Raw genomic sequence first — 27,628 nt, 5'->3', positions numbered from 1 at the left:
TTACCTGACATCTGAGTTATCATAGCCATGCATTTTACCACCTAGTTCATGAGGATTTGGCATCCTATGGTGTTTTGAAACTGTGCCCTTAGCAGTAAGTCCATTTGAATGTATGCAGAACTATATAGCTGAACAGACTTTGTAGGTCCTGAGAAAACAGAAACAGACATGACTCTCCAAGAGCTTAATTATGCATCCATACATTATTTTTAAAAGGATTTAGCTTAACAATTCTCATTCATGAGCATTTTCATCTATAAGTAAATTAAAATAGATGACATAGCTTGTCACATTTAGATAGCACTGTGAAACCAGCTGTGCACCTGTAGAATTTTGTACACTCTTGCACCTTTTAGACCTAGGGGCCTAACCATTATGACAACACCACAACCAGATGGTCACTTAGACATCAGGAGGGAAGGCTTGAGGAATTTACATAATAACAACAAGAGGGAGTATACCAACAAACAATTTGTTTCTCTAGCAGATTCTTTTTCATGGCCTGTTAGTTCCTGTTCCTCTATCTGGAAGAAAAAGCACCTCTTTTTGATCTGTTATCTGAACTGAGGACTCGGGAGTTCCTTTCATGTAAATTTTCACATTAACCATTCCTGGAGCCTTTCTGACAGAATTGCAACTAATTCTGGCTCCTCACTGACAAGGCTTCTACAAGTCATTTCTATAACCAAACTTTTTACACAACTATCTTTATCAACCAAATATGTAATCTTCGACAAATATTCTTATGCTTTTGAGATTCCTAGGGGCCCATCTAGGAATTCCAAAAATCAGAAGTCAGGTTGATTCAAACAATAACAGATCAGATTTTTAATCACCTATAAAATGACCACATAAATATTTCTTTAAACCATGAGAATTTAACAAAGACAATTAAGTTACCTTACTGAGACACAAAATGTGCATTTCTTTGGTCAATCACCAAAGGCAGATATAACCTTAAACACAGGAATTAGTGCATAATCACATTACTTCTAAGAACTTAACAAATTCAAGGGTTGGAATAACAGAACTTATTGAAATGAAGCTGGATAGACAATTGACAAAGTTACCAATTTGTTTCCATTAACAGTCCTCTAAACTTGAAACTTCCATTGTCAGATATTCAGGAGCACTTCCATAGATGTGCACTTCACAGGCATTTTGCAAACAGATTCAAATGTCAGCATATATTAGACATTAATGTTAAATACATAAACAATGCTATAGCAATATCTTAAAAATTATAGCCAGATTCATATCTGAAATCTCTTGATTTGTACCTCTTTCTTAACATGCTTAAACCTTTAGATATGTTGCTTTACCTATACCTTTGCATCTTATAATAGCCATACTCCTGTAGGACAAAATATTTTAACAGTGATGTTCTTTTCAATAATTCTCCTACCATAACCTTTTCACCAAGAACACATTCTCAGACTTGCCACCATCCTTCATCTGCCAATTCTTTGGATTTACATTCTGAAACATTTAAAACTCCAAACCAAAACATTTTCTAAACAAAAACAGGTTAAATTTTAAACACAATTGCTTCAGGCAATCTTCAATTCTTTCATATATGGCCAATCAATGAAAACATTTTAAAATGCGAACCCACTTGGACACCAGAAGCAATTACCTCTTTCCAGCTAATTTGGGAACTTTTCCATTTTTAAGAATCCCAATGGCAAGGACAAAGGCCAGGCTCCAAGCATGCCCTTCCCTTTCCCAGGGCCTGGAGCATCTTCTTATCTTCCGTTTTATTGAAGTCAAGGATATGTAGAATTCCAGTCTTGGCTATTGTCTTAGGAGGTTGCCTAAGAATTTACTGAACTTAGTTAGCAGGTTAATCATCAATAAAACACTGTTCTCTGACAAGGGATCAAAGTTCAATTTCAATTCTATTGCTTTAAGGGTTAAATACTTAGAAAATGTACACAGTATAAACAATTTTACCACACATCCTTTAAGAATTCGTTGTCTTCCTGTAAGGCAAAGAATCAAAAAAGATGCTTTTTGCAAATTAGAACACAAATAATCCCACAACTTGGTACAACTTTATAATTAAGACAACTTGACCAATAGACATAACCACCAGTATATGCATTAGCAGCTTTTGGAACTTTAGCAAGCACCGCTCTAGGTGTAAACACTTAGGCCAGATCTGATCAGAGCTAGGATGGCACTATAAACCAGTAGATAGTTAAAACTCCAAGACCAAAAAGCAACGAAAGCAGCAGAAAACATTGCAAAATACTGAGAGCTCATCACTGAAGCCAATTGCAATAATACAGAAAAACCTTGATTCTGCACATGTTATAACCTTACAAATACTCATTTACTTTAATAGAACATATGAAGCAACAAACTTGGCACAATTGTATAACACTGTCACATTATAATTAAATTATCCAAATTTCTCCTCTATCTTTGAGCAGTCCAGGGATCCTGCTGGACATCTCAAAGTCAGAAGGCTTAGTTTAAAGTTTTGAGGAACTTAAATGTCCAATTGAGTTCAACAAACAAGTCTTCTTTCGACCAGCCCACTTTGAAGGTGGGCCATTCCGCAGAGCAGAGTCTGCCAAGATTTTCTTAAACCTGGAGGGAGAGATTATGAGCCCTTAACTTCAGTCCAATGGTTAAGAGTCAAATTAAGGGGTGCTGTCACAGTCTGTCCCATTGTTATCGTCACAATAACACTCAAAAAGAGACAATTAACAAAACACACAACCAGATGCGTCCCCAGAGTTCTTTCCACAACAGAAGAAACACATCAGATGGCTTCGGCCCCCCAGAGACGTGATCAGTCTCAACCAGACATACAGATGTTGAGGCTTGGTCACTCTCACATACAGACGGGGGTGGGGGTAGACTGGCTTTTACAAGCACCACAGACTCAACACGAAAACACAGACAGAAACAACAGAATGCGCGCTAGACAAGAACTCCTCAGGGCCCGATCCAGACTTCTGGGCAGGATTCCACGTCTGCCCACGGGCAGGATTCCACGTCTGCCCGGGTAGGATTCCACGTCTACCTCAGTCTCCTGGGCAGGATTCCACATCTGCCCACGGGCAGGATTCCACGTCTGCCCGGGTAGGATTCCACATCTACCTCAGATGGAGCGTCCTCCACCTTTATTCCAAAACAGTGGAGCGTCCTCCACTATCCCTGTCGCGACTTAAAACCACCACAGAACAATAAGACTGCACGAACCACAGACCCACACGAACAGAAAATAAAGCCGGCCTATCTCACCTCCCTTTGTGGCTTAGCTGGTCACCGAGGGACGATCACGAAATTCCCGGCCAACGCACCAAATGTTAAGACCGAGGCCAAACTCGGCCTTCTGAACGGGACGTGAGGTCGCTCGGTGAAACAGCACACACCAGCCGAAGGATGCAACAGCAAGAGGTTTTATTTGGTTACCAGCGCGCTGGGGCCGAGGCCAGTTCCTCATGCAGGAAGCTAGGCATCGACCCCGAATCATTAGACAGAGGGGTTTTTAAAAGGCTAAGCTAAGGCTAAAATCATGAAACCATAAGCAGGAAGGGTGAACCATTAACATAAGCAGGGAGTGGGAATCATTAACATAAACAGGGAGGGGGCCGTGCCATTAGGGGCGGAGGCTAGTTGCAGGTGCCCCTTATCTCTCAGGCCCCCAGGCTCTATCATGAAATGTTTCACTGCCCTTCACTGTCCTTTTACCGCAAGCAGAATACAGAAAGTAAAAAGCAAATTAAATTCTTCTGTCATTTCAATCCTAAATGTCCCTTTTCACCACCATGGTGGATTCCTCCACCTTGTTGCATAACCACAGCTCAAGTTCAGTTGAGATTCCCCCATTGCAAGCATACACCAAACATAGAGTCCAGCATCTTATTGTCCAGTCAAGTTCAACGTCTTCTTAGGTATACCCTCTCTGGTCTGAAGACAGAGCTAGCAGAGTATTATCCCAGTCAATTGAAAGCTCCATCATACCATCAGCAAAAATTTACATCATTATGGAATTAATTGACATAGTAATGAGTAACCAACATGTTGAAAGTAAATACGAGTTCCCAGCCACCTTCTGTGATCACCTCACCTATACTTCAATTTAGTTTATACACAACATATAACATTCAAAACATAACATGTTATACATAACATCATATCATCTTAAATTAAGGCAAACATGTGGTATTTAACCTTTTGTGATTGGCTCATTTCCCTTAGCATGATGGTTTCCAGTTTGGCCCATTTGGCCACAAAGAACTGCATTTTGTTTTTTTTAATAGCTGAGTAGTATTCCATGGAGTAGATGAACCATAGCTTTCTTATCCAATCCTCTGTTGATGGGCGTTTTGGTTGCTTCCATGTTTTTGCAATTACTGATTGTGCTGCTATGAGCATAGGAGTGCATGTTGGTTTCTCATAAAACAATTGTTCTGGATATATTCCTAGGAGTGCTATTGCTGGATCATACGGTATGTTGAATTTGAGTTGTTTGAATATTCTCCATACTGATTTCCATAGAGGCTGTACCAGCCTGCAGCCCCACCAGCAGTGGAGTAGGGATCCCTTTTCCCCGCAACCTCGCCAACAAGTGTTGTTGGTGCTTTTATTCATGTGGGCCAGTCTTAGTGGCGTTAGGTGGTACCTCATTGATGTTTTAATTTGGATTTCCCTTATTGCCAGGGAACTTGAGCATTTTTTCATATGTTTATTTGCCATTTGGGTTTGTTCCTTTGTGAAGTGTTTGCCCATTTCCCGTGCCCATTTCTTGAGCAGCTTGTTTGTTTTGACATTTTGGTTGTTTTGTAGCTCTTTGTATATTCTGGAGATCAGCCCTCTATCACCTATGTCGTGTGCAAAGATCTTCTCCCATTCTGTGGGTTGCCTTTTTACTTTGTTGATTGTTTCTCTAGCTGTACAGAAGCTTCTTAGTTTGATGAGGTCCCAATTGTTTATTTTGGTCTCGATTTCTACTGCATTTGGAGTCTTTTTTAGGAAGTGAGGGCCTACCCCTAAGTGTTCCAGTGTGTTTCCAACATTTTCTTCCAAAAGTTTGAAGGTTTCTGGATGTAGGTTTAGATCTGTTATCCATTTAGATCTGATCTTAGTGTATGGTGAGAGATGTGGATCTATTTTTTTGTTTCTGCAGGCTATTAACCAGTTGTCCCAACAGCATTTATTGAACAGACCTTCCCATTTGCCTGGATTGTCGTTTGTCTTTTTGTCAAAGATTATTTGGCTGTATCTGTGTGGGTTTCCTTCTGGCGTTTCTATTCTGCTCCATTGATCTTCCTCTCTATCTTTGTGCCAGTACCACGCTGTTTTGATAACCACTGCCCTATAGTATGTCCAGAGGTCCGGAACTGTGATTCCCCCTGCTAACTTCCTGTTCTTCAGGATGGTTCTAGCTATCCGTGGTTTTTTGTGCTTCCAGATAGGCTCATTTTTAAGTTGATAATTTTCATGGTCCGTGAGTGATGTCATGTTATGGGGTGCGAGCGAGATCACACCAGACATGTCTAAGGTTTTATTAATGAGTCTTTATTTACCAACTTGATGATAACAGAACATACTAAAATAACAGATCACAAGTCTGATCAAAGCAGTATACAGGGATCAGGCTAACAGAACAGATCGCAAATCCAACCAAAGCAATATACAGGGAACTGTCCTGGATCAGCCTATAGTCAAGGTGCCAGAGTAACAGAAACACCTGACCAGAAAGAGATAGCCCCTTCCCCGCCCCTGGGCTTCATGGGGCTCTTAAAGGGGCTTGTGAGGGGAGTGGTTGCACAACAATGCAATAGGTTCCCCTCTCAGTTGAGAGGTGAGTCACAGGTGGGCAGAACTGAATACCTAAGTGTTGTGAGTTAAGGAGTTAATTGGTGCTCATTGGGATGGGCAGGAATGGGAACTGGGCTTGTAGCTAAAAAGACTAATTGGACTCATCTGCATCCAACATCCGAATTAGGACTTAGGGGGAAGAGTATACAAGGAGAGGTGAAGGAACAATCTCTGGTTGCACTCCATAACAGTCATAGCTACCCAAATAGCCCTTGGCAGAATAAGAAGATTCCTGCCATTGACTCCTTTAGATCATAATTTGCCTTTGTAAGGTCCCCCAACACGGAAAAACCTTACCATCTGTCTCGAGAGAGTGAGTTTCCCCAATGACCACCAAAGACGAGACTTGATGCAAAAGCAAGAGGCTGGGGCCAGTTCCTCATGCAGGAGATAGGCATCGACCTCCAGTCATGGTATAGCATCCTTTTAAAAGGCTAAACCAAGGCTAAAATCATAAAACCATAAAACCATAACCATGAACAGGGAAGAGAAACCATAAACATAAACAGGGAGGGGGAACCCTAAACATAAACAGGGAGGGGGAACCATAAATATAAACAGGGAAGGAACCCTAAACATCATTGTCCTTCACTGTTCTTTTCCGCAAGCAAAATACAGAAAGCAAAAAAGCAAATTAAATCCTTCTGTCATTTCAATCCTAAATGTTCCTCTGTCATTTCAATCCTAAATGTTCCCTTTCACATTATTCATTGGATCATAACAGGAGTCAAGTAGAAGAGCAGGCACTCAAGACATAAAGCCACAATCTCTATTCAAACTCTGTTTAGCTTCAGGCACCTCCCTCTACCTTTTCTTTTGCTACTCCAAGTCCCAGTTCCCAAAACAGAAACAACAATAAAACCTAGCTCAAATTGCTGAGTGAGGATGAAAGAAAATGAGAGTTCCTGGTAGCTCCTTGTCTAGTAAATTCTTTTTCTCCTTTCTCAGGGCCTGGTGTTTGTTTGCCTGGTGTCTGTGTAATAATTGTTGAGCAGTTTTCTGGTGCATCTGTTGGACCCAGATTCTGAGATCCCCACAAATCGTCAGGAGTCTGAAGTCAATGCAAACACAAAGGTTGTTTATTCAGACTAGCCTGGGCTCTCAGCCGCCTTGCTCACAGCAGGGTGGGACTTGGCAGCCCCAAGGTTGGACAGCACAGAGTTTTTATACATTTCAAGCCAGGTCCACATAATTACACAATCATGATTGGTCAGTTTAACTGTTAACTTTTTAAAAAGAGCACGTTGGCAGACTTCTATTGGAAGGTTTGAAGCAAGCGACTTTGTGGGCTGTGGGGCAGAGAACAAGTCTTATCTAAAAAGCACATCAGCATCCTCCTTCCTTGAGGAGTGCTCTGCCTACATGACCTGCCAAACTCATGTAGGCTGTCAGGCCTGGAGCTCACACAGCACTCCCATCTAAGCGAGCAAAGCAGAAACCACAAAAGCAGAAAACACTGAGGTTCCTCACATCAAAATTCACTACCACCATTTATTCTCCTAGGAATGAGCCCCTGCCGTTGAATCATCCTGAAAAGTCTGAAGGTCATGGATTTCAAGCTTGAGATGCCACGGGGTCCCTAACGTGTTCATTGTTTTAAATTGCAGTAACAATTGATAAGAATAGTCCATAGCAGTAATAAATACTAAGGATCTACTACAACCAGGGATTTCTGATGTAACCCAGTCAAAACAGGTGTTTGAATTTGGACAGTAACTTGATAATCCTGTATGGCACACATGAATCTTACATATGATTTGCTTGGCCTTATATAGTAGGCTGTGTGCCCTGATGGGTAAGGTGGGGCTGGGTACCTTGTGCTGTGTGGAGAGTTGTAGTTACTGTCAGCAGCAGACTGTTAGAATAAAGTGCATCACATTCAACCTTTTTAACAGTGCCTGAATGTACTTGTATACACCCATCTTGGCTTTCCAGCAGGTGGAAAGCAGAAATAATGATTTTATTCCAGAGATGTAAATCTGTGATAGGAAGGAATAGGCAATTCTTGGGGGAAGTATGATTTGCATAGTGTTTTGTTCTCCCAATTGGAAGATTGGAGCAAACTCGCACTGCAAAATAATGACTGTTATTTTTAATAGTTTCAAGTCAATGTTTGCAACCCAACTATTTCATCAGAAGGCATAAAACATTACAAACAACATTGAATAACTTCTTTTAATTCTTGAAGCCCATTTTGAGGCAGGGAAGGTTGAAGAAGAAACAGTGAGTCCAGAGAGATAGAGCACAGGTTATTTCTTGAAGTGGTGTGAAAAATTATCCTCATTTCAGTGTGATTTTCATGTATTCCCCCACAATGTAGGGGCTTTCAATTCAATGGCACTCATTTTTTAATGCTGTCCTTATTTGGATCTGCCTTCTCTAACCCCTACTCAAATATTTTCTTTGCTCATCTGCACCAAGTAATAACTTTCCCAGCTTGTCATCATTTCTGAGTAAGTTCCATCTTCTAATTTTCGTCTAGGCAGAGCCTCTCTGCACAACCTGGGCTGGAAGGCAAGAATGGAGAAGCAGGAGGCAAGAACGACAATCCACAGCCTAATTCCATGGCTGATCTGCAGCCCCATCAGGCAATATTCATGAAAAATGACAAGTAGAAATTAGCCCCTATTGATTTTATTTCCATAACATTTGAAAAACAATCTTTACCAAAGATGTCTTTCAAATATCTATCTGGCAGAAAATATAGGATTTTGTCTCAGAGTAAATATATTTCTGAACATACATCCAAAACAATTTATAAGAAAAGCAGAATCAAAATCAATATCTCTACCTTATATGCCATTCCTCTCCTTCATAAAGACTTGCAATGTAATTTGCAGGCATTTTGCCTTACAAGAGCAATTGCCTGTGATGCTGACTGGATCAGAACTACTCATTTTAGATTCATTATACATTACACAATATCCCAAATGTTGAGTCCCACCCACAAAACCAGCATAGCAGCAGTGCTTTCAATAATAAATTACTTCTATTTACTTCAATGCAATGGAAAAAGGATTGAAAGCATTAAGAATTCTTTTGCACCTGAAGATAATTACAAGTAACTATGCTAAGCTCTGGATTGTGGCTATCTTCACTTAGCTAGGCTGAGGAGGTAAAAAGGGTTTTAGAACAAAAAATAAATTTGTTGGTAGATGTCAAAAATGTAGAAATACATAAATGCACACACACATATGCATAAACACAGAGGTTCCACATGTTTTCACAATATGGGAAACCAGTTGCATTGCTTTTATATTTGGACAATTAAAAATGCTTAGCAAAAAAAGGAGTTTGAAGTCAAAGAAAGTACCTTTGTCATCATGATGATGGTATCTCCCCTGCCAGGTAAGTATAGAAAGTACCTTTATAGTTCAAAGTCATTAAGCAGCTAGGGACAGTAGATATCTTTTAACTCATACTGGGGACTTTTCAATTCAATTAACTTGATTGGAAAAGATACAATGCAAAATCTGACATAAACTGACAAGCTGACGTAGGTTTGGATAAGCTCCCATAAACTTCACAGCTGAACGAAAGACAAGATGCAGTGAAAGATTCATAACACATGGGTTGTGTTGTTGACTGGGTCTACAGTAGGACCATGTGTGTAGGGAACTGTGGGAAAGAGAGTACAACAAGGAAGTGCTGTAGATGCTTCCTCTGAAGTTGTCCTCAAGGAAACGAATGGCTTATTGGAGCCAGGTTATCCAGTTGGCCTGATGCAGCAGCAGGGGAATCAGAGGAATTGGCACTTCACAGGTACTAATAAAGACTCATTATTAAAAAACTATTATTTATTCTATCAGCACAAGGGTAATAGGTTATGCTGGTTCTTTGCAGCTTAATATAGCATACACTTCTTACTAATGCTAGTCTCAAAACCCAGGCTATTGAAAGACTCCCTTTGTGTAGTCACTGGTGGTTTTGGGCTGTTCAGACTGCACTTCAGCTCATGTTTCCATGAGCAAGGAGAACTGTACCACAAATCAAGTACTGAGTGTTACATGGCTGCTGTTTGCAAACAACACATACAACTTCTGCTCATAATTTTCTATAGCCCTGCAGACTTCAAAGAAAATGGAAATATTATCTTGCCATGCTCTGAAGAAAGGTGGAATAATTGCCATCAGCCTTGTGACTATCATCACAGTCAATTTTTCCTGCACAGTCCAGCTATGCAGGAACCAAGCCTATTCCACCACTGACCACCATACCAAGAGCCAAGACAAGAAAAACAGCAATAACAATACTAGTCTTTTTCTTATCCCTACTTGGTTAAAAATTTTATTCTCTAGTTGGGAAGATCCTATTCTGACGAAAATCAGAGGTGAGATTAAACAAGAATTTATGAACTCATAAAATACGAGGTTAATGCAACTAAATGTAAGGTTTACACAATGATTTGAGTTATTAGTATAAAAACACCACTGCACAACAAATCCAAGAGTAACTTAGAGGAGGAGAGATTGTTCTGTTCAAAAGGATAGGTTAGATGTTTTTCGGGGAGGTTTAGAGCAAAGTGTTGAAGAGAAGGCACAGCACTGAGTCTTAACACTACAGCACTTTAGGGCAAGTGATATGATTACCTTTTAATCATGAGGAAAGTGAGATTCGGAGAGCTCAAATAGATTTGCAAGATCACACAGGTAGTGCAGGTCAGAGCCAGTAAAAAGTACAATAAGATGATGGAGGAAAAAACAATGAATGAAAACAAGGCTGCCAATTTGGTCCCAAGGGGAAAACATGGACAAACAAACAAACAAACAAAAATATTAATGATATCCAAACCAGGATCTGAGGATCACTGCCTATGGCAAGGGAGCAAAATAAAATTTCAAAATTCTACCCAAAATATGCCTATTATGCCTGTAAATGTGAAAGACTATGAAATATAGCAAACTTTCCAACTGTACTGATTAATGTATTGAGAATTTTACTTTGGAAGCAACACATGCCTATGAAGCAGTACAATATGCAATGTAGAATTACACATTTTCAAAGCTTCCAGATTCTGGCATCTATGCATAGGAATTTTTCAGAGTTGATCTAGAGTGAGAACTGGGACTCGTACCATTCACATCCATTGTTCCACCAGATTTTATTGATTTTACTCCTACTGGTTTCATTTGTTGGTTTGTCCTGCTTTGGGTATGGAGCAAAGAGGATAGTTCAGTAGAAAGTGTTCAAACTTTTTCCTCACTGACAGAGACATGTAGATAAAATCTTATCCAAACACACACACACACACACACACACACACACACACACAGCCTTCAAAATATCCAGGAAAAATGAAACCAAGAGTTAAGGTTACTTCAGTAGGAAACAAAATGAAATCCAGGAATAGGTTTTCACGGTGTGTATTTTGATAAACATCCTAATGGTAAAGCTTGCATATATTTCAAAATTCATTTACACCAAATAAACTAAATTTAATTTTCTTTTTTTTAATTATTTATTATTTAACTTCATTAATTACATTGTATTATGTGACACAGTTACATAGATACTTGGGTTCTCCCCACCCCTCCCCAAACCCTTCCACCATGGTGGATTCCTCCACCTTGTTGCATAACCACAGCTCAAGTTCAGTTGAGATTCCCCCATTGCAAGCATACACCAAACATAGAGTCCAGCATCTTATTGTCCAGTCAAGTTCAACGTCTTCTTAGGTATACCCTCTCTGGTCTGAAGACAGAGCCAGCAGAGTATCATCCCATTCAATTGAAAGCTCCAACATACCATCAGCAAAAATTTACATCATTATGGAATTAATTGACATAGTAATGAGTAACCAATATGTTAAAAGTAAATGCGAGTTCCCAGCCACCTTCTGTGACCACCACACCTATACTTCAATTTTAGTTTATACACAACATATAACATTTAAAACATAACATGCTATACATAACATCATATCATCTTAAATTAAGGCAAACATGTGGTATTTAACCTTTTGGGATTGGCTCATTTCCCTTAGCATTATGGTTTCCAGTTTGGCCCATTTGGCCACAAAGAACTGCATTTTGTTTTTTTTACTAGCTGAGTAGTATTCCATGGAGTAGATGAACCATAGCTTTCTTATCCAATCCTCTGTTGATGGGCATTTTGGTTGCTTCCATGTTTTTGCAATTACTGATTGTGCTGCTATGAACATAGGAGTGCATGTTGGTTACTCATAAAACAAGTGTTCTGGATATATTCCTAGGAGTGTTATTGCCGGATCATATGGTATGTTGAATTTGAGTTGTTTGAATATTCTCCATACTGATTTCCATAGAGGCTGTACCAGCCTGCAGTTCCACCAGCAGTGGAGAAGGGCTCCCTTTTCCCCACATCCTCGCCAGCAAGTGTTGTTGGTGCTTTTATTCATGTGGGCCAGTCTTAGTGGCGTTAGGTGGTACCTCATTGATGTTTTAATTTGGATTTCCCTTATTGCCAGGGAACTTGAGCATTTTTTCATATGTTTATTTGCCATTTGGGTTTGTTCCTTTGTGAAGTGTTTGCCCATTTCCCGTGCCCATTTCTTGAGCAGCTTGTTTGTTTTGACATTTTGGTTGTTTTGTAGCTCTTTGTATATTCTGGAGATTAGCCCTCTATCACCTGTGTCGTGTGCGAAGATCTTCTCCCATTCTGTGGGTTGCCTTTTTACTTTGTTGATTGTTTCTCTAGCTGTACAGAAGCTTCTTAGTTTGATGAGGTCCCAATTGTTTATTTTGGTCTTGATTTCTACTGCATTTGGAGTCTTTTTTAGGAAGTGAGGGCCTACCCCTAAGTGTTGCAGTGTGTTTCCAACATTTTCTTCCAAAGGTTTGAAGGTTTCTGGATGTAGGTTTAGATCTGTTATCCATTTAGATCTGATCTTAGTGTATGGTGAGAGATGTGGATCTATTTTTTTGTTTCTGCAGGCTATTAACCAGTTGTCCCAACAGCATTTATTGAACAGACCTTCCCATTTGCCTGGATTGTTGTCTTTTTGTCAAAGATTATTTGGCTGTATCTGTATGGGTTTCCTTCTGGTGTTTCTATTCTGCTCCATTGATCTTCCTCTCTATCTTTGTGCCAGTACCAGGCTGTTTTGATAACCACTGCCCTATAGTATGTCCAGAGGTCTGGAACTGTGATTCCCCCTGCTAACTTCCTGTTCTTCACGATGGTTCTAGCTATTCGTGGTTTTTTGTGCTTCCAGATGAACCTTTGGATCATTGTTTCCAGTTCCATGAAGAATGTTTTGGGCAATTTGATTGGGATTGCATTGAATGTATATATTGCTTTTGGCAGTATAGACATTTTAATGATATTGATTTTACCTATCCAGGAGCATGGGATGTTACTCCATCTTTTGAGGTCTTGTTCAATTTCTTTTTTAAGTGGTTTGTAGTTTTCCTCAAATAAGTCTCCTACATTTTTGGTTAATTTATTCCCAAATATTTCATACTTTTCTCTGTTATTTTGAATGGTATCTTGTTGGTTAAGTCTTTTTCCATCTTGGGGCTGTTAGCATACACTATGGCTGTTGATTTTTGTTCATTAATTTTGTACCCTGCCACTCTACCAAACTCTCGTACAAGTTCTAGCAGTCTCTGTATTGAGTCTCTTGGCTCTTCTACATAAAGAATCATATCATCTGCATATAGTGAGAGTTTGACTTCTTCGTTTCCCATTTGGATTCCTCTGATTTCTTTTTCTTGTCTTATGGCCTCAGCGAGTACCTCCAGGACTATGTTGAATAGTAGTGGAGAAAGTGGACATCCCTGTCTTGTTCCAGATCTCAGTGGGAAGAGTTCCAGCTTTTCTCCATTCAGTATGATGCTGGCGTTGGGTTTTTCATATATGGCTTTAATTATGTTGTGGATTTTTCCATCTATGCCTACCTTGGTTAGGGTTTTTAGTAGGAAGTGGTGTTGGATTTTGTCGAAAGCTTTTTTCTGCATCTATTGATACTATCATGTGATTCTTGTTTTTCAGTTTTTGGATGTGGTGTATCACATTGATGGATTTCCGAATGTTGAACCATCCCTGCATTCCAGGGATGAATCCTACTTGATCTGGATGAACGATCTGTCTGATGTGTTTTTGAATTCTGTTGGCTAGGATTTTGTTGAGAATCTTAGCATCAATGTTCATCAGAGAGATAGGTCTGTAGTTTTCCTTCTCTGTAGGATCTCTGGTTTTGGGATTAAGGTGATGTTGGCTTCATAGAATGATTTTGGAAGGGTTGCCTTTTTTTCTATTGTTTTGAAGAGTTTGTAGAGGATTGGGGTCAGTTCTGTTCGGAATGTTTTGTAGAATTCTGTAGTGAAGCCGTCTGGGGCTGGGCTTTTCTTTGTTTGGAGGTCTTTAATCACTGATTCAATCTCTGCTTCAGTTATGGGTTTGTTCAGGTCGTTTGTTGCCTCTGAGCTAAGTTTTGGCAGGTTGTGTGAGTCTAAGAACTTTTCCATTTCTTGGTGATCTTCTGTTTTGTTGGAGTACAGTGCTATGTAGTAATTTCTAATTATGACCTTAATGGATGCGGTGTCTGTTGTTATGTTGCCTTTTTCATCTTTGATGGTGTTAATTCTTGCCTTCTCTTGTTTTTTCTTTGTCAGTCGGGCCAGTGGGGTGTCTATTTTGTTTATCTTTTCAAAAAAGCAGCTTTTTGATTCATTGATTTTGTGTATGTTTTTTTTTATTTCTATCTGGTTGATTTCCTCCCTTGTTTTGATGATTTCTTGTTTCCTATTGTGTGTGGGGCTCTTCTGCTGTTGTTTTTCCAATTCCTGGAGGTGTGTGTTTAGTTCCTGTATTTGGCGCCTCTCTTGGGCCTTGACATGAGCTCCAATTGCGATGAGTTTACCCCGTAGCACTGCTTTGGCAGTGTCCCATATATTTTGGAATGTTGTGTCAGAGTTTTCATTGGTTTCCATAAATTTTTTTATTCTTCTTTAATTTCTTCTCTGATCCATTGTTCATTTAATAGCATATTGTTCAACCTCCAAGAGTTTCTGTATTTCCTTGGGCATTTTGAATTGCTGATTTCCAGTTTCATTCCGTGGTGGTCTGAGAGGGTACATGGTATGATTCCTATCTTTTTGAAGTTATTTAGGTTTGCTTTGTGTCCTATCATGTGGTCGATCCTGGAGAAGGTGCCACGCACTGCTGAAAAAAATGTATGATCTGTGGTCTTAGGATAAAAAGTTCTATAAATGTCAACCAAGTCCAGTTGTTCTATTGTTTGTATGAGCTCTGTTGTTTCTTTGTTGAGTTTTTGTTTTGTTGATCTGTCTATTGTTGTTAGCGGGGTGTTAAGATCACCCATTATTATTGTGGCACTGACTTACATCCCAGGCATGTGTGCCAGATAGTTAGGTTAGCTGATTATTACAGTACCTGCTTATTGCCAATATTACCCATTGGCCTGGACCCACACTATGCCCATTGCTGTGCAGCATGTTGCCCTTACTTCATAGGCAGGGTTCATGGTCTCACTAAACTTCCCTTAAAAGATACATGTTCATAGATAAAAATGCATTTCAAAATGGTGACAGCAGAGTATAAATCCAAGAGATTCTGTCTGACTGAAAGGTCATTTCAATGTTTGTTTTTTTGTTTATTGTCTCTAGTCCCCACCCCTTAGTGTGGTGGTGGTGATAGTACAAGATAGTCCAAATAACATGACTTAAAAAAATTACTTGTCAAATTTGTTCTGTAACTTGAAATAACAGAGCCCACCAAAAAAAAAAATGGGCATTCAGCTTCTCTAATAGCTCTCTCAGAATGATTTGTACATAAAAGATAAACTGGTATAAAGTTGAAATCTGATTGCTAAATTGTTACAATGCATGAAATAAGCCCACATGCTCTTATCTACACATACATTTCTTTAACTTCTCTTTTAAATGAGTTTATCTAATTGGTGATTGTAATAAGAAGGAATTCTAATAAACTGATTTTAATTTTTAAAGTATTTTGAAGTGTTGCTGAAACTGATTTATTCTATCCTAAGATTGCTAAATCAACACAAACATCTTTTGTGGTTCACACGGCTTAAATCTCTGATACACTGTTTCTGAAATACTTGAAGTCTCTGCTGTATCTGTGCTCTTGTTCACTAAGCAAACAAGTGACTTATGCTATATTCTCATTGCTCTCTGTAATGTACAATTTATTTTCTAGAAGTTTTCATAAAAAAAACCAAATGTTTTGGCTTCTCAGGTATTTTAAATACAACTTAAGTTGGTAATTGTTAACATATACTTTCATCTCAAATTTATATCAAGCAGCAGACCTTTGGGTAATGTTTTATAAAGCTTTAATTCCCTAATTTTCACTTGATACTGTTACAGAGAGTGAGAAACATGGAACAAGGTGGCTCTGATTCATTCCTTTTTTGCTCCTCTACTGTCTAAATCTTTGGAGGACTCTCGGATGCAGTTTTTTTTTTTTAAGATTTATTTATTTTTATTACAAAGTCAGATATACAGAGAGGAGAGACAGAGAGGAAGATCTTCCATCTGATGATTCACTCCCCAAGTGAGCGCAATGGCCGGTGCTGCGCCAATCTGAAGCCGGGAACCTGGAATCTCTTCTGGGTCTCTCATGAGGGTGCAGTGTCCCAAATCTTTGGGCTGTCCTCAACTGCTTTCCCAAGCCACAAGCAGGGAGTTGGATGGGAAGCAGAGCTGCTGGGATTAGAACCGGAGCCCGTATGGGATCCTGGCGTGTTCAAGGCGAGGACTTTAGTTGCTAGGCCACACCAGCTGCCCCTTGGATGCAGTTTTAACTCTAAACCTTATAAAGGTGATGGCTCTCTTTTTTCTGTAATGCTTGGCTACATATAAATGACCAATGATTCTAAGGCATTACCTTATCTCACAGTACAAACTGTCTGAATGTGCATGTGACTACAGATTTCTAGCTCAGTCCATTATAGGTTTAGTGATAGAACTGAACAACCCCTTAGCTGACATCCCAAAGACTGCCTCTGTGGTCCCGTTTACCAGAAGCCTAAACGGAGAAGAGCAAGCTAGGAAGCAGGAAACACATTAATGTGATGTTACACAGTGATCTGCTCTTAGGAAAATCTGACAATGCCAGTCCATTCTGAGATAATACCTGCTGTTGATGTGGAAAGCCAGAAAACTGGGCAAACAGCTGCTCACGATAGAAGCTGGCTTTGAAAGGACCCTGTCAGCTTTGCCAAAAGCCAGGCCACTGGAAAGATAACTGACCTGGGAGTTGAAGGGGCTAAAAGCCCCTCACCTTGTGCAGCTTCCAAAGTAACCACTGTTAGGGAGCAGATGGCCTAGGATCAGCAACATCACAGGTAAAGCTACATATTTCCATCTAGACACACTGTTCTGTCCTAGCTTCCTATTCAGACCAGTTCTCTCAGTCCAGCCAGGTAATGGATGCCAATGGGATGTTTTCCTTGAAGAGTTTCACACATCACTTATAATGTCTCTTCCAGTATCTAACATGAGGATACAGGTAGGTCTGGGCCTTACATACCAGGCCTTAAAACACCTAATTACCAAATCTCTCCTGAAAACTTCTATTCATCTCTGAATGGGAAAACGTCTAGATTTAGGTGACTTAGAGCTTTTTTTTTTTTTTTTTTTTGGATCCTTTAATGACTCTGTCCTTTGGGACCTCATATATTTAATCTGCTTGTTACATATGTCTCCTCAAGACTTGAAACAACAGAGCTGTAATTGTCCATTCATGTAAAACCTAAGAAACAGTCCCTGCTAACCAGCACTGAAGCCTACTTAAGGTCACCTTCGGCTGGAGCCCTGGTTTGACCACAGGCCTCTTCCTGACTATCATTCAGCCCCCAAAACAAAGCCAGAATAATCATCCTAACTCCTGACAACAGCTAGAGTTTCCAAGAGGCCAAGAAGGAAAGGAAAGAGGTAGCCCAGGACTGGAAGCAAACCAGACTAACTCCATCCCACATCTTCTTGCTAGCATCTGCACACTGAACAGATCAGGAATGTTTGTCTCTATCACAACCATGTATATTATCTTTGTTTGCTTCACCAGGCCTCACTAATTAATCTTTTAATCAACTCTTCCTAGACCAATACAAACCTCTATTCACTAAAGTTCTGGCCTAACTTTCTCCTATGACACTCCCTTTTTGGCTTCTAACAATGCCTACCAATACCACAAAGCAAAAGACTGGAATGTTAGGTTGGGAAGTGTAGAAGTGACTCCACCACTCTGCTGAAGTAAAGTTGACACTCCTGTCCAGCAATCTTTGGAATTCTGAATCATCCTAACCTTGTTCTGCACATGAGGTCAGCATCTCCCATAATGAGTACCCTGTGCTACATATTGCTTCCATGCATAAACACAGGAGCTGCCACCTTCTCCAATCCCCCACACCTAAGATGTATGAAAGCCCAGTGCTGTATACCCTGGGAGGACATTTACCCCACAGGGCCACTCCACTATGAGGAAGTGGTCAGGCCATCTCCTGCCAGGGAGCAGTCCATCAGACTCTCTCCCCTAATAAAAGCTCTACCTGACTAAAAATCTCTCTCTCTCTCTCTCTCTCTCTCTCTCTTTCTCTCTCTCTCTCTCCTTTCTCTTTCATTTCATCAGTTACCTCTGAACCTAACAGTGACGTTAATGTTTGAAAGCTGGGGCCAGCAGTGCTTTGAATGGGTTCTCAATTTCAGCGGAAGATAGAAATCAATCACAAGTCAGAGAAGTGAAGGCAAGAACTTTTATTTTATTAATTATTTTGCATTATGTGACAGTTTCATAGGCTCTGGGAATCCCCCACCCCTCCCCACGCCCCTCCCCCCTGGTGGATTCCTCCACCTTGATGCAGCATTATAGTTCAAATTCAATCCAGATTCCTTCCTTGCAAACATATACCAAGCATAGAGTCCAGCTACTTATTGTCCAGATGGGTTGAACAGTTTCTTGGGGAGACCATTTCTGGGTCTGAAGTTAGAGCTGGTAGAATATCATCCCAGTCAATTAAGAGTCCCAATATAACATCAACAGCAATTTGCAACATTATGGAATTGACATGGTTTTGAGTAACCAGTATGTTAAAAAAAAAAAAAAAGCAAGTTCTTAACCACAACCTATGATTAGCTCATTGACATTTCAATTTTAGTTTATATACAGGACTGGACCTGCTGCTATATACCCCGAAAAGGCCACAGGGTACCATTCAGCTGTCTCATGTCTATTTCATTTTAGTATTTAGCCATTTGTTGTGTTGAAGTATAATTTTGCTGATCTTGGCAGATTTTGGGATAATCTAGACTGGCTTATAACTCTAACAAGACATCTGTCGACAATTAAGGTGCAGAACATTTTTTTGGGGGGGGTGTGCAGGAAAATCCTCAACACCATGGTGAGGAGTAACTAATCTTTGTGTCCCACCCAGAGAGGCATGAGCCAATCCACGCCAGCTCATTCCTGTCAGATTCCAAGCTCTACTTTCTGTTGTTTGCCTATTTATTTTAGTTTTTTTTAGTTTGTATGATTGTTTGTTTGCTATGAGGGGTTTTCGGAGTGATCCCTATGGTCATTGTGAGGGAGAGTGGGGGTCCAGAGGTGGAGCCAGGCTCGGACCAGAGAAAGCTCTCTTCCCTGGTCCCGAAGGACGTTTATTGTTCTTCTGTTTCTGCGGACCGCTCAGGGCTTCTGGTTGTCTTTCTGATGACGTTGGTTTCTGCACGGTAGTGTTTGGACTTCTTTCATCCCCTGCAGAAGCTACGGTTGGGAGTGGGTGACCTCAGAGTACTCAGCCTTCGAGGGCATCCAATTTCCTGTGGCCTTCTTGGCAGTTGGGATATAGTCCTTGTTGCTCGTATTAATAGTTTGTGATGAAGGTCTGGGAGTCTTCATGGTTGGGATTCAAGCTTCCTCCTTACCACCTGCTCCACTCTGGAGTGCCCCCCTGCTCCACGCACATGACCTCCTGTTAAGAGGTTGTCAGGATCGCACCCAATTCCCCCCTCATGCATTGGTATAGTAGTTTTACTATTGTTTAGTGCCGCTTTGAGTCTGCTGTCTATGAATTACCAGATTTGATCTTGATAGGCTATATTGTAGTTTTCCCTCACTCTTTTTATGGTTCTGAAAGATTTCCCTGCACTCCCTCCCCATTACAGGTTAACATAGCGTATTGAGGGTATAGTAGGTTTTGCAGTTTTTCGATGTAGATCTTAAGTATTCTGACATTAATTGTTGGTTTATATATTATATCACATTATCTTATTGCATTGGATACAGGTTGTTAGAGATTGCACTAATATTACAATATACAGGTACTATCTGCCAAGTTGTCATCTTTTCATCTCAGATTAAGGCAAATATGTGGTATTTAACCTTTTGGGATTGGTTCATTTCTCTTAGCATGATGGATTCCAGTCGGGCCCATTTGACCACAAAGAACTGCATTTTGTTTTTTTTAATAGCTGAGTAGTATTCCATAGAGTAGATGAACCATAGCTTTCTTATCCAGTCTTCTATTGATGAGCATTTTGGTTGCTTCCAGGTTTTTGCGATTGTAGATTGTGCTGCTATGAACATACGCGTGCACGTTGGTTTCTTGTGTAGGAGATGTTTTGGATATATTCCTAGGAGTTGTATTGCTGGATCATACGGTATGTTGATTTTCAGTTGTTTGAGTATTTGCCAAACTGATTCCCATAGAGGCTGTACAAGTCTGCAGCTCCACCAGCAGTGGAGAAGGGCTCCCTTTTCCCCACATCCTCGCCAGCAAGTGTTGGTGGTATTATGTATGTGTGCCATCCTTACTGCAGTTAGGTGGTACCTCATTGTTGTCTTCATTTGGATGTCCCTTATTGCCAGGGAACTTGAGCATTTTTTCATATGTTTGTTTGCCATTTGGGTTTGTTCTTTTGTGAAATGTCTGCCCATTTCCCGTGCCCATTTCTTGAGCAGTTTGTTTGTTCTGGTGTTTTGGTTTCCCTAGAGTTCTTTGTATATTCTGGAGATCAGCCCTCTATCTCCTATGTCGTGTGCAAAGATCTTCTTCCATTCTGTAGGTTGTTTTTTTACTTTGTTGATTGTTTCCTTTGCTATACAGAAGCTTCTTAGTTTGATGAGGTCCCAATTGTTTATTTTGGTCTTGATTTCTAGTGCTTTTGGAGTCCTTTTTAGGAAGTGAGGGCCTACCCCTAAGTGTTGCAGTGTGTTTCCAACATTTTCTTCCAAAGGTTTGAAGGTTTCTGGATGTAGGTTTAGGTCTTTTATCCATTTAGATTTGATCTTGGTGTATGGTGAGAGATGTGGGTCTATCTTTTTGTTTCTACAGGCTATCAACCAGTTGTCCCAACAGCATTTATTGAACAGAGCTTCCCATTTGCTTGGATTGTCATTTGTCTTTTTGTCAAAGATTATTTGACTGTATCTGTGTGGGATTCCGTCTGTTGTTTCTATTCTGTTCCACTGATCTTCCTCCCTATCTTTGTGCCAGTACCAGGCTGTTTTGATAACCACTGCCCTATAGTATGTCCACAGATCTGGTACTGTGATTCCCCCTGTTAAGTTCCTGTTCTTCAGAGTGGTTCTGGCTATTCATGGTTTTTTGTGTTTCCAGATGAATCGGTGTATCATTTTTTCAAGTTCGATGAAGAATGCTGTGGGTAATTTGATTGGGATTGCATTGAATGTATATATTGCTTTTGGTAGTATAGACATTTTGATGATATTAATTTTACCTATCAAAGAACATTGGATGTTGTTCCATGTTTTGAGGTCTTTTAGAACTTTTTTTTTTAATTGAGAAAAGAAGTTAAGTACTTATGATTCCACAGAACAACTGGGGGCTACTTTAATTTCCCCTTTAAAGTGTTGGTAAATGTATATTAATACTTGGGTGGAACATTTTTTTTAAAGGTGGCAGTTTCAGGAAGCAAAAATCCACCCCTTTTCTGTCCTGACAGGGTGATTTTCTTGGGTTGTCATTGCAATTGTAAACTGTCATGGCCCGAGGGGAGTGATTTTTATTACAGCGAGAGTGTGAAGAGGCCAAGGTTTGGTAGTCTGTAATCTGGATGCTGTGTTTATATCAGTTTCCTCTCTGCTTCCTGTTTCTACACAGTTTTGTTGTGCGGCTGTTGATAGGCAGATGCTGGGCAGCAGTATTTCAGTATTGCTGCTTCAGCATGTCCTTAGCATCCACCAAGTCACAGCAGGTTGGCAAGAGCCTTCTCCTTACAAGACCATCCTTTCGTCTACTCTATTTCATCAATTTGTAGCAGAATTTCAGTGGAGTTTTTTTTTTTCCCCCAAAGCTTGTAATGCATTAAGAGGAATGAATTAGATGTGTGTGTTCAAAGCAACAATTTCTCCTGAATCTGAAGCAATGATCCCCCACTTTCTAGCAGGTTGACATTTAATAGTTTTGCACCACACAGGAGGCTTTAACCATCTACTCTATTATTCTTTTCCTACCTTTATTTCATGTTGGAATGCAGGACATATTCCATTTATAAATGGCAGACACTTTTGTATGGAGAAACTTGAATATATTTAGGAAAAAGTACACCCAGGGTTATAATTCTGGAATGATTTGGAGATTGAAGGTTAAAAAAAAACAGGCTTGAGCCATCCGCAGAAACAGAAGAACAATAAATGTCCTTCGGGACCAGGGAGGAGAGCTTTCTCTGGTCTAAGCCTGGCTCCACCTCTGGACCCCCGCCCTCCCTCACAGTGACCATCAGGAGCGCTTTGAAAACCCCTCACAGCAAACAAACAATCATATAAACTAAAAAAAAAAACCCTAAAATAAATAGACAAACAACAGAAAGTAGAGCTTGAAATCTGACAGGAAAGAGCTGGCGTGGATTGGCTCATGCCTTGCTGGGTGGGACACAAAGATTAGTTACTCCTCACCATGATGTTGAGGATTTTCGTGCACAACCCCGCCCCCCCAAAAAAATGTTCTGCACCTTAAATGTCGACAAATATCTAGTTAGAGTTACAAGCCAGTCTAGATTATCCCAAAATCTGCCAAGATCAGCAAAATTATACTTCAACACAACAAATGGCTAAATACTAAAATGAAATAGACATGAGACAGCTGAATGGTACCCTGTGGCCTTTTCGGGGTATATAGCAGCAGGTCCAGTCCTGTATATAAACTAAAATTGAAATGTCAATGAGCTAATCATAGGTTGTGGTTAGGACTTTTTTTTTTTTTTTTTTTTTAACATACTGGTTACTCAAAACCATGTCAATTCCATAATGTTGCAAATTGCTGTTGATGTTATATTGGGACTCTTAATTGACTGGGATGATTTTCTGCCAGCTCTAACTTCGGACCAGAAATGGTCTCCCCAAGAAACTGTTCAACCCATCTGGACAATAAGTAGCTGGACTCTATGCTTGGTATATGTTTGCAAGGAAGGAATCTGGATTGAATTTGAACTATAATGCTGCATCAAGGTGGAGGAATCCACCAGGGGGGAGGGGCGTGGGGAGGGGTGGGGGGATTCCCAGAGCCTATGAAACTGTCACATAATGCAAAATATTAATAAAGATAAAAAAAACAGGCTTTGGTATGTATTTTGGAAATGAGCTCTAAGTTTCATTGGAACTAGCTAGAACCTCCTGGTTACCCTGGGAGTTCACCAGAACTCAGGAGAGGGCATGTAAACTCTAGATGCACTGGACATTGTGCTAATCTTTTCTTTTCAGAAGGAAAAAAATGTGAATTGATGACTGAGCCAAATGTATGAAGACTTTTTTTCTGAGATGTTCCCCAGCATCATTTGGGGGAAATAAGAAAATTCAGATGCCCCAAGTCTTATCTAAGCTTGGTCATTAGCACTCTGTGGTATGAACTGTGTTAATTTGTCTCTGAATTGAATTTTTCATAGGGTGATATCTAGGTGCTATCACCTTTTGCAGAAAGATCCATGTCTGGAACAATACTTTTTGGCAAGACAGCTGGCTGGCATGGGGTCAGTTTTTAGCTCAGGAGGCCCTGAGGATAGAAGCTCTGCCTTTCTAATAGGCTCTTTCTGGTAAGATTGAGTTTGCTTCTTTCTTCCTCAGGAGAGAAGCTGGGTTCACTCTGTTGAGTGAGACAGCGGAATAGATAGAAATCTACTACAAGGTTATTAAATTTATTCCTTATGAATCCGGTCACATAGCTTCAGGAAGATGCCTGGGAACAGCGCTGGGCCTAGAATTTTTCCTCTAAGATCTTATCTCCCAGAGAGGTTTCTCACACTCATGCAGAGATGAGTTCTGAGGTATTTGGCTGCCAATACCTTTACTCTCTCCATGTTCTCAGACATCCCAATGGCTTTTCTCTTGTTGCAATGATAGCTTCTTCTTTTAGCTTTCCAAAACGAACAGATAAACAAATAGCATGCTGAGGTTATAACTGTGCTGAAAGTGTGTGAGGAGTTTCAGAGGATACACATGATTCAGTGAGGTGTTGTTAAGTAGATACTATCAAGGAAGAAGAAAGCAAAAGAAAGATAGGGACTTATAATAGGGTTAAGGACAAGGCCAAGACTGAGGTCTATGGCAGGAAATCGTATTTACTAGCAACTGGTGCTTTGGCAATCCCAGAAAGGAATCTGGGATGATTACACAATGTAGTGAGGGCTCAGTTTTGCTCTATCTGCTGGGAAAACTCTTGTGAAACTTGCAGATTCGTGAGTGTGTGGGTGGAAGAGAGTGCCAGATTGCTTGCCAATGAGAAAATCTCTAGAACAAAAGTTCTTCCTTTTCCTATCCACTGTAGTAGCTTGGAACTCAAGAAAAGTGAAAGGGTAAAAGCATTTTGTAAATTAACATGTGCTTCACAAATGTATGCACATACTACCACATTCTTCTACCAGTATGGATTTTGGTATAATTTTTTTTGCAGTATTTCCTAACTGCAAGAGTGATTTTGAAGAATGGTTGGATCATAAATTATACACTTAGATTAAAATTTCCCACAATGGGCTTGAAGTTTAGCAACCATTAGAAATTCTTAGTGTTCTCATATCTTGAAGACTGGAATTATCTTCCTAATTACTGCTTTTTCCTAAAAAGAGATGCAGTTCAGTTTGGATTATGAAGAAGATTATGAAGACACATCATTATTTTACAATATCCACATAGGATTTCATTTTGGAATGGAATCGAATTCTGTTAATTCATTTGTTCTGGTGGCATTTTTGCACAGTTCTCAATTTCAGGGTCTTAGAAACGGGATAAAAATAATATTTTAGCTGATGTATTTTTTTAAAAGATTTATTCATTTTATTACAGCTAGATATACACAGGGGAGGAGAGACAGAGAGGAAGATCTTCCATCCGATGATTCACTCCCCAAGTGAGCCGCAACAGGCCGGTGCTGCGCTGATCCGATGCCGGGAACCTGGAACCTCTTCCGGGTCTCCCACGGGGGTGCAGTGTCCCAATGCATTAGGCCATCCTCAACTGCTTTCCCAGGCCACAAGCAGGGAGCTGGATGGGAAGTGGAGCTGCCGGGATTAGAACCAGCACCCATATGGGATCCCGGGGCTTTCAAGGCGAGGACTTTAGTTGCTAGGCCATGCCGCCAGTCCCAGTTGATGTATTTATAAATCTTATGAAACAGTTTAGAGTGTATCAGGTCACATGTCTTAGTTCTTAGTTTAAAAGTAGTAAGAATTCTTTACTTTTTTTTTTTTTTTTTGACCAATGTAACAATGAACATTCCTGGAGATTTTGCATGGTGTAGGTCCCATGGGTGATAAGTGGTGGTGCACTTACTCGATGACATACCCTTTGAAGGTGCAGTGGATCTGGGACAGAAGGGATTCTCAAAGCCTCCTGTTAAGTCATGCTTTGAAAGAATCCTCACTATCACTCTGCACAAAATAAGAGATTGATGCTCTTGCCCTCATAGCTGAGAACACCCTGGACATTATATTCTTCATGAATTGTGGGCACAGAGGGGCAAACAAGTAAGGAGAAATCACCCCAGGAATTCTGATCATCTTGATCAGAAGTTTCCTTTTGACTGAAAGAGGAAAATGGAAGCTTGAGGACAACTTTAATGTTAATTTTATGTGGCTGAAAGAGTAAACAACATCTACCTGTAGACATAGAGGCTCCGATTATAATGAAGACAAGCAAATTGGAGAAGGCCTGCAGTGAGAACAGTAGCCATACATTTCAAAAATGTTTTAAAAATTGTTATGGACCTATAATCGTAAACTTATAACAGCACAATATAGAGTAAGAAAGACATGGAAACAACACAGATGTCCATCCATAGAGGAATGGATAAGGAAACTGTAATACACTCTACTCAGCCATTAAAAAGAATGAAATTATACCATTTACAACCAAATTATCCCAACTAGAGACCATTACGCTCAGTGAAATAAGACAATCCCAAAAGGACAAGTAACATGTTCTCTCTTACGTGAGACAAAATTCAGGCAAAACACACAGTCAATAGATTTACAGGCAAATGTACATGCAGTCATCTAGAGGAACTGTATAAAAGAGACTATCTTATCAAGATGTGAAGGTACAATACAGTACAATACAGTATGTATCTCTATTTCCAAATCAAAGATGGACTCCCAATGAAACTGTTAAATATATCTTGACAATAGGATACTGAGCTCTCTGCCATTGTCTGTACTTACAATGTCAGGATTTACTTAAACAACAGAAAGATGGGCTTATGATTTTTGAATGACTATACTGTTGTAATAATATAGGGGAAAACAGCGAGGGGATCTCACAGGTTCCTGGCCAGCAGGTCCCCATGACCACTGAGGGGATGAGGTGGGTGGCATTTTTCAGCAACAAGAACCACTGGAGACAGCCTGATTGAGTGTGTCCATTTATGGTAAAGCAAGCACAAACTTATACATGTAAGAACAGTTGGAGGACAGAAGCACATCTCCTGACTGTTCTACCACCTAACATTGGCACCTAACATTGGCGCTGTAACATTGGCTAGAAGACATGTCTATTGCTATGGACCCTTCAATCGTGTCACAGGTCACACACAACATGCACAGCTGGCATGTAACTTGACTTTTCAGAGTTGTTTATCAAGGAAGTCCCAGCAGAGCCCATCCAAAGACAAGAGAAATTGAGGCACAGCCCATTGCTCTTGCCTGTATGGCCAGTGATCAGATCAGTTTGATCTCATGGTGTGGGAAAACCATTGCCGGGTGATCCCCCAGGGACATGGTGTGCTGCATCTTCATGACTTCCTTCATAGGCCAAGCAGGCAGAGTTCCAGGGGCTACTTCTCACAAGGAGAGGGGTTTTGAGAAAGGGAAAGTTCAAACCCCAGAGCCTATGGAACTATCATTGAAAAAGGCCATTAAAAAGTACTCTGGGCTAGGTAGCTTTCCTTAAGTTCTCTTTGCTTTTCTACTCTTTTAAAACAAGTTTTAATTGAAAGTAAAGCCTGCTTTCAGCATTCAAAACTAGCAAGTTATGAAACAGAAACACATGCGCTTTCCTATCAGCATCGGGAGTTTAAGAAAGCCCAAACAGCTGCACTAAGAGTAGATTGTTCATTCTTTCAGAAAGAAAAGATACCCTGTGGAGGCCCAAAAATTTCAATACAAGACTAGGCTGGGCAAGGCAAGCTAGTGAACAGACAGTTACCAACCACCTTCTTTTCCGTCATGATATGCACAGCCTATACAAGGCAAAGCACCATACAAGGGTTGGGGGAAGGCAAATGAGACCTAGTGAATTGGTAGACATTCAGGGCACATGAGGGTCAGAAATATTTTTGGTGGGGGACTGGAATGCAGTCTTCCACGTGGAGGTTTACTATATG

This window comes from Ochotona princeps, chromosome 16 (genome assembly GCF_030435755.1).
Source record: "Ochotona princeps isolate mOchPri1 chromosome 16, mOchPri1.hap1, whole genome shotgun sequence".
In the NCBI taxonomy this organism is placed as follows: Eukaryota; Metazoa; Chordata; class Mammalia; order Lagomorpha; family Ochotonidae; genus Ochotona; species Ochotona princeps.
Note: the sequence above shows the minus strand (reverse complement) of the source record.